A 7478-nucleotide genomic window follows, 5' to 3' on the forward strand; every position below is an offset into this window, starting at 1 on the left:
GTTAGATTTTTTTATTACATGTGATTCTGACATGATGCTACATGCACTGCGCTCCTTCCTCTCCGCTTGTCTCAAGTAAATAATTCCAGCTCAGCTGTCGGAGTCACGCGTTCATGTGTTTTGGGGGCGTGGCTTTGGAAGGACCCCAGAAGGGAGAGGGTGGACTGAATGGAAATAATGAGCTGTCTTTAAAACAGTCGTTAGAGGTCTACATACACTCGATTTTTATACTTTCTTTTTCAGAATACTTAAATTTTAATTATGTATTGATATATACATAAAGTTTAAACAAATTTGAAAAATAAGTTTTTTAGACCATTCTTACCTACCCCAGCTTTAAATCTACTCTTAAAAGTAAAAATTTTCCCAAAAAATACTCAAGTAAATGTAACGAAGTAAATGTACTTCGTTACTACCCACCTCTGCTTTTGACCATTTTTATTTTATATAATAAAGTGGAAAAAAATTATCAAATGGAATGTCCATGCAGTGATTTGTGCCTGGTCAGTATCCACTTTAACACTATAGAAAAAAAGCTTTGACAGCTTTGACATTCTACTAAATCTATCTTTTTTCTTTTCTTTTCTTTTTTGTTTATCACACAAATAAAGAAAGTGGTTTGGAACAACATGAGGGTGACTACATAATAACATACTTTTCTTTTTCTGGATGAAATATTACTTTAATATTTTGACCTATATGACAAAGAGATAAAACAGATCTGATGACAGTGCATGTGTCTCTTTTAGTGGATGCTGTTGTTGTGGTCATACCTACATTAAATAAGCAGCTAATAATAATTAGAGAAGCACTGGGACATTTGCAATAACCCTTTGTGAATCACTCACACCACCAATGACCAGAACGTAATTGAATTACTGCAGTGAAGGGGCCAGTACAGTTGAACTACTAGTCTCATGGGCATCAAACATTTTTTTCTGTGTTTTTCATAAATTCTCTTGACCTCCCTTTGCTTTAAGACAATGCAATGTGCTAATTTGTATTCTGCTTTATTCAGGGTATAAAGCTTTCAAATCTCTATTGTTTATATGTTTTTATGTATTATCAATTATTCAGTGTTGATGTTAAAGACAATGTTTCATAATAAAAAATCCAACAAAGGCCTATATTCAAGTGTTGCATAATTTATTTAGAAACTGATTGAGCTGTTTTGGACGGGAAATAATAATAAACTGCCCCATTATGAATTAGAGTCATGAGTGATCTGAAATGTCTCGGGACTTCATTATCAGCTCGCTTCGTTAGAAGATTTGTGTGATACACATTTATTAGCTTGTGAATTAGCTCCCAGGGGATTAATTATTATTTGACATTTGAATGTGTCCCTTAAAAGCAAACTATTTTAGAACTCATTAATGGAAATGCAACATTTGTATTGCCCCTCTGTGGATATAATACCACTATTGTCTAATTAAGACATACAGATGTGTGCATCGAAGGAAAAGGATAACGCATGGTCATGTCGAAGCATGCAGGACCACAAGGAATAGAGTGGTGCAGGTATGACGTCACTTTGTAGGCCAATTGGCAGTTAGCATTACAGTGGTTCTCTCTGCAAAAACCCAACAGGATTTTTCTATAGGCTTTTGGATTATTGCAAAAAACAAGCTCTGCCCTTATGAAAAGAAATATATATTCCCCTAAATTGCTTACCACAACTATGCAGACGACACACAGATCTACTTAGCCCTTTCGCCTAACGATTACAGCCCCATTGACTCCCTGTGCCAATGCATTGATGAAGTCAACAGTTGGATGTGTCAAAACTTTCTTCAGTTAAACAAAGACAAAACTGAAGTCATTGCGTTTGGAAACAAAGATGAAGTTCTCAAGGTGAACGCATACCTTCACTCTAGGGGTCAAACAACAAAAAATCAAGTCAGGAACCTTGGTGTGACACTAGAGTCAGACCTTAGTTTCAGTAGTCATGTCAAAGCAATAACTAAATCAGCATACTATCATCTGAAAAATATTGCAAGAATTAAATGCTCTGTTTCCAGACAAGACTTAGAGAAACTTGTGCATGCTTTCATCACCAGCAGGGTGGATTATTGTAATGGACTCCTCACTGGCCTTCCCAAAAAGACCATAAGACAGTTGCAGCTCATACAGAACGCTGCCGCCAGGATTCTGAGCAGAACCAGAAAATATGAACATATCACACCAGTCCTCAGGTCTTCACACTGGCTCCCAGTTAGATTTAGGATTGATTTTAAAGTATTATTACTGGTATATAAATCATTCAATGGTCTAGGACCTCAATATATTGCAGATATGCTCACTGAATATAAACCCAACAGATCACTCAGATCACTAGGATCATATCAGCTAGAAATACCAAGGGTTCACTCTAAGCATGGCGAGTCCGCTTTTAGCTATTATGCCAGCAGCAACTGGAACCAGCTTCCAGAGGAGATCAGATGTGCTCCTACAGTAGTCACATTCAAATCCAGACTCAAAACACATCTGTTTAGCTGTGCATTTACTGAATGAGCACTGTGCCGCTGTTCGTCCGACTGTACTGTATTTTATTTTTTATTTTTCTAAACTGTTTAAATTATTCTTATTTCTTTTTATTATTTTTAATTTCTTCTATGTAAAGCACTTTGAATTGCCATTGTGTATGAAATGTGCTATATAAATAAACTTGCCTTGCCTTGTCTTGCCTATATATGAATGATCAATATATTAAATGGTTTAACAGTATATTTGAAAATATATTGTGTTAATATATTACAATGTATTGAATAATATATAAGGAATTGCCGCTTTTCATATATTGAAAAATATGTGACAATATATTTACTAATATATCATAATGTATGTTCCCTTTCGATACTCGACGCTTTGGGGAATGCCTTCGGCATGAAGCGTCTGAAGTCAACTATGGAATTATTCCAATCTCGATTGGTGTAGCATCATTGCATCACTCGTGACGTCGCATGTGACGGTGATCCGGAAGCTATAAAGGGTCACAGGAACCAGGAAATGTTAGCTTCTAGTCTTCAGCAAGCGTTCTATGTCAACCTGTTTGTCTTATTTGGTGTTGTCTGTCACTCTGAGAGAAAGTTATTATGGTGAATACTAATAAAGACAAGCTATTAAGGCAGTGTGCGTCCCCTTGCCCGCATTATTTAACCCTCTGGGGTCTGAGCTGTTTTCTGGGCCCTGGAGGTGTTCTGACATGCTCTGACATTTGTGGTTATTTCTGTTACTTGTGACATTTTCATGGCTAAAGTCTAATTACACTGTATTCAGCACAAACTCTGCTACAATAATATATCAGCAGCATGTATGTAAAAGTTTGTAGTTTTGAGATAATGACATTTATGCGTGGTTTGTGAAAATACAAAAAAAAAAATCTCACTGAAATAAGTGTCACAGGTCGGGGATACGGTGGCACCGCGCCAACCGACCTCCCCGTTAACCCCTTGGCAGTGCCCTTCCGAGGAGCTACCCCACAGCCCAGAGACGACAGACAACAGAGTAACAATTTAAAAGACTTTATTATTTGAATGATTCTAAAACTGGAGGCTGCTCTAAATGTGGACGGGGGGGTAAGTATCTGGACACCAAGATCAGGCCCGTGGTGGGCGAGTATGGCACTGGGGGAAAGACTCTCGAACACAGGGGGCGCAGATCCTCACTCCTTGTGGCCGTTCTGTCTCTTACAAAGGGGTGGGCACAGGGAACTCGATGGGGGTACTCTTTATCGTTGTTTTCTACCTCACAGGATCGGGATTCGGCTAGCCAAGCGAGGCACCACTACAGGAGGTGGAAACTCTTCTGAGGACGGGCCGGAACCAGCAAGGGAAGGACAGGAAAGTGGCAGTACTAATTTTCACAACAGCAGTTGGATGAGAGTAAATGCACTAAAGTTAAGCATCTGTTCCACAGGGTCAGCCTGGACCACGGCCGAGAAGGATAGTCGACTTGGACAGAAACGGCACTACAGGAGGTTCGGGACGACGTCAATGTGGGTAAGTAGCTATATCCTCTATTCTTCGGCTTTTGTGTTTCAGGATCAATGCGCCACCGGAACGGCCTCGGGCTCTAAACTCGGGTTGTACACCTTTTCGAAGGCTGCGTGGAGCCGCCACTCTGGCCTCGGGAGATCTAAATCGAACTCGGGTAATCAGGTCAAGCCGTCAATGGTGGTGCTTCAACGTAGGGGACAAGGCTCTTGGAGGTAGTGGCGCGAAACTGCGGCTTCAAAGCATACAGCTTACGAGGAAGGACCTTCAGGCTGCTCGGTATAACTTCACGAGAGAGTACTCACAATGGGCGTTCAGCTGTGATGGCTCAGCATGGAAGGCAGCACTTTAGACTGTGATGACTCCGCTTATAGGCATCCATGCAACAGCATAAAGAGAGGAGACATTCAGAACGTTCGGTATAACTTCAAGAAGGAGTACTCACAATGGGCGTTCAACTGTGGTAACTCGGCATAGAAGACAGCGCTTTAGACGGTGGCTCAGCATATGGGTATCAATGCAACAGCATGAAGAGAGGAGACATTCAGAACGTTCAGTGTAACTTCAAGAGAGAGTACTCACAATGGGCGTTCAGCTGTGGTGGCTCAGCATAGAAGACAGCGCTTTAGACTGTAGTGACTCAGCATATAGATATCAATGCAACAGCATGAAGAAGAGGAAACATTCAGAACGTTCAGTGTAACTTCAAGAGAGAGTACTCACAATGGGCGTTCAGCTGTGGTGGCTCAGCATAGAAGACAGCGCTTTAGACTGTGGTGGCTCAGTATAGAAGACAGCATGAAGAGAGGAAACATTCAGAACGTTCAGTGTAACTTCAAGAGAGAGTACTCGCAATGGGCGTTCAGCTGTGATGGCTCAGCATAGAAGACAGCGCTTTAGACTATGGTGGCTCAGTATAGAAGACAGCGCTTTAGACGGTGGCTCAGCATATAGGTATCAATACAACAGCATGAAGAGAGGAAACATTCAGAACGTTCAGTGTAACTTCAAGAGAGAGTACTCACAATGGGCGTTCAGCTGTGGTGGCTCAGCATAAAAGACAGCTCTTTAAACTGTGGTGACTCAGCATATAGATATCAATGCAACAGCATGAAGAAGAGGAAACATTCAGAACGTTCAGTGTAACTTCAAGAGAGAGTACTCACAATGGGCGTTCAGCTGTGGTGGCTCAGTATAGAAGACAGCATGAAGAAGAGGAAACATTCAGAACGTTCAGTGTAACTTCAAGAGAGAGTACTCACAATGGGCGTTCAGCTGTGGTGACTCAGCATAGAAGACAGCGCTTTAAACTGTGGTGGCTCAGTGTAGAAGACAGCGCTTTAGACGATAGCTCAGCATATAGGTATCAATGCAACAGCATGAAGAGAGGAAACATTCAGAACGTTCAGTGTAACTTCAAGAGAGAGGACTCACAATGGGCGTTCAGCTGTGGTTGCATTCAACTCAGATGCTTGGATCCTCCGTCCATCGACACGTTGTTGTTGCACTTTTTCCCTCGCTGCAAACACTGTACTCCGCCCCACACGTGCAATCACCGCAATATCACTCTCATTAATCGTGCAAAGTTCAGCAGACACCGCAGTATCACTCCAATTCCCCAAAACTAGAACAATGCTCAAGTCCAGCGAGATATTTCCATGCCGGTCGATGGCGGACATCTAGTGAAACAACACAGCTTTATTCCTGATAACAGTCAATGATGTTCCTCTACTGTCACCTTGTTTCTCACACCACAAAGTGGAACACTTATCTTTCTAGTGGTAGCTCCGATGTATCATCCTTCCCTCCTCGACTCCACAGCTGATAATTCATCACCACATGCACGGATTCACTGGAAGAAACTGGCCAGATGAACTGAGCACGTCTTCTCAACACGGCACTTGTCGATTTTTCCCAAAAAAAAGCTCACGCCACAAATTATCAACGTCACAGCTTACATCTCCACACTCCTGTAGAACGCTGCTTTTATATCCTTCTCTCGCATATCACTCGCGTCTTTGTTCTCTCCCACAGGTGCGGCCAATCGCTCATAATCAATGTGAGCTGTCTCGAGTTCATGCGCGCTACACTGAAAAAAATGATTCATTGACTAGTTGAGTTTACTAAAAAAAATTATGTTAATTGGATCCACATAATTGATTTTAGCTACATTTAAACAAATGCATTACGTTGAACTAAGTTCAGCTTAATTCATTTGTTTAAATGTAGCTAAAATCAATTGTGTGGAACCACTTACGATAATTTTTTTTTGTAAATTCAATGATTTCAGTAAATTCATTGAATTTACTAAATGTTTTTATCGTAAGTGGTTCCACACAATTGATTTTAGCTACATTTAAACAAATGCATTAGGCTGAACTTAGTTCAACGTAATGCATTTGTTTAAATGTAGCTAAAATGAATTATGTGGAACCAATTAACATAATTTTTCTTAGTAAATTCAACTAGTCAATGAATCATTTTTTTCAGTGTAGCCACCGGAATCAGACTCGGGGTTTCCGGAAAGACGTCCGGGGGGGAAGGGGGAACAACAAAAGAAAAGTTCCGGCTTTTAGTCACCCCGTGACATCAGGCCATGAAACCCATAGGGGAGAGTGGGGTGATTTGTGCCAGGGGGGGGAAGTAGTTCCACCCTTGTTTCTGGAAAACCATAGAAGAAATTGCTCATGTGACCACATAATTTTGAAAAGCAATCACTTTTACTCGTCCTCCAAAGAAGAGAGACACATGGCATGAGAGTTAAGCATATTTTAGTGCAAAAAACTGTTTTTTCCCTTTCAAAGTAAAATTTCTATGATTAAGGTTTTTTGATTGTAGTGTCTGAACAATTATAGACAAGTTTGAAAACATTTCACACATGTTTTAGTGCTTTAGTAGGCTACACAATGAGTCTATACAGTTAGCATGATGTTAGCTCTTAACTGCTGGATCATGCTAGTTTTTCAAACTTGTGGGTCTGGGGTGATTTGTGCCAAAGGGCCTGGGTTAAGTTGTGCCAGATCCAGACCACCTAGACCTACATTCTCACAGGGGATAATCTTGAGAAGTGAGGAGATGGGCATGCCTCATCATTGTTTTACTTGGGCCTGCCTGTTATTTGTTTAATTTAGCTAACACTGATTTCAGTTTTGAGTTTGCACTATGTTATTAAAGAGAAGCTTTATTCCATTTTTATTCCATTTTGTCACAATAGGATGTTTAGAAATGAGCCTAGTCACTTTATTCTTATATGTTACATAATTGACAGACAGCGCTATGTCAACAGGCATCTATTGCCAAAGCCTTTTTGCCTGAAATGATTCACAAATATCATATATTGTGTTGCTATGGTGCTCTAAATGGTTGCTAGGGTGTAGCTTGATAGCTTCACAATGATCCTGAGAGACTTATTGGTCGTCTGAGTAAAATGAGCCCGCCCCCTTGTCTCTATGACACTGTGATCCAGAGTTATGTTCAATACAA

The sequence above is a fragment of the Squalius cephalus genome (genome assembly GCF_949319135.1).
Source record: "Squalius cephalus genome assembly, chromosome: 17".
Lineage (NCBI taxonomy): Eukaryota > Metazoa > Chordata > Actinopteri > Cypriniformes > Leuciscidae > Squalius > Squalius cephalus.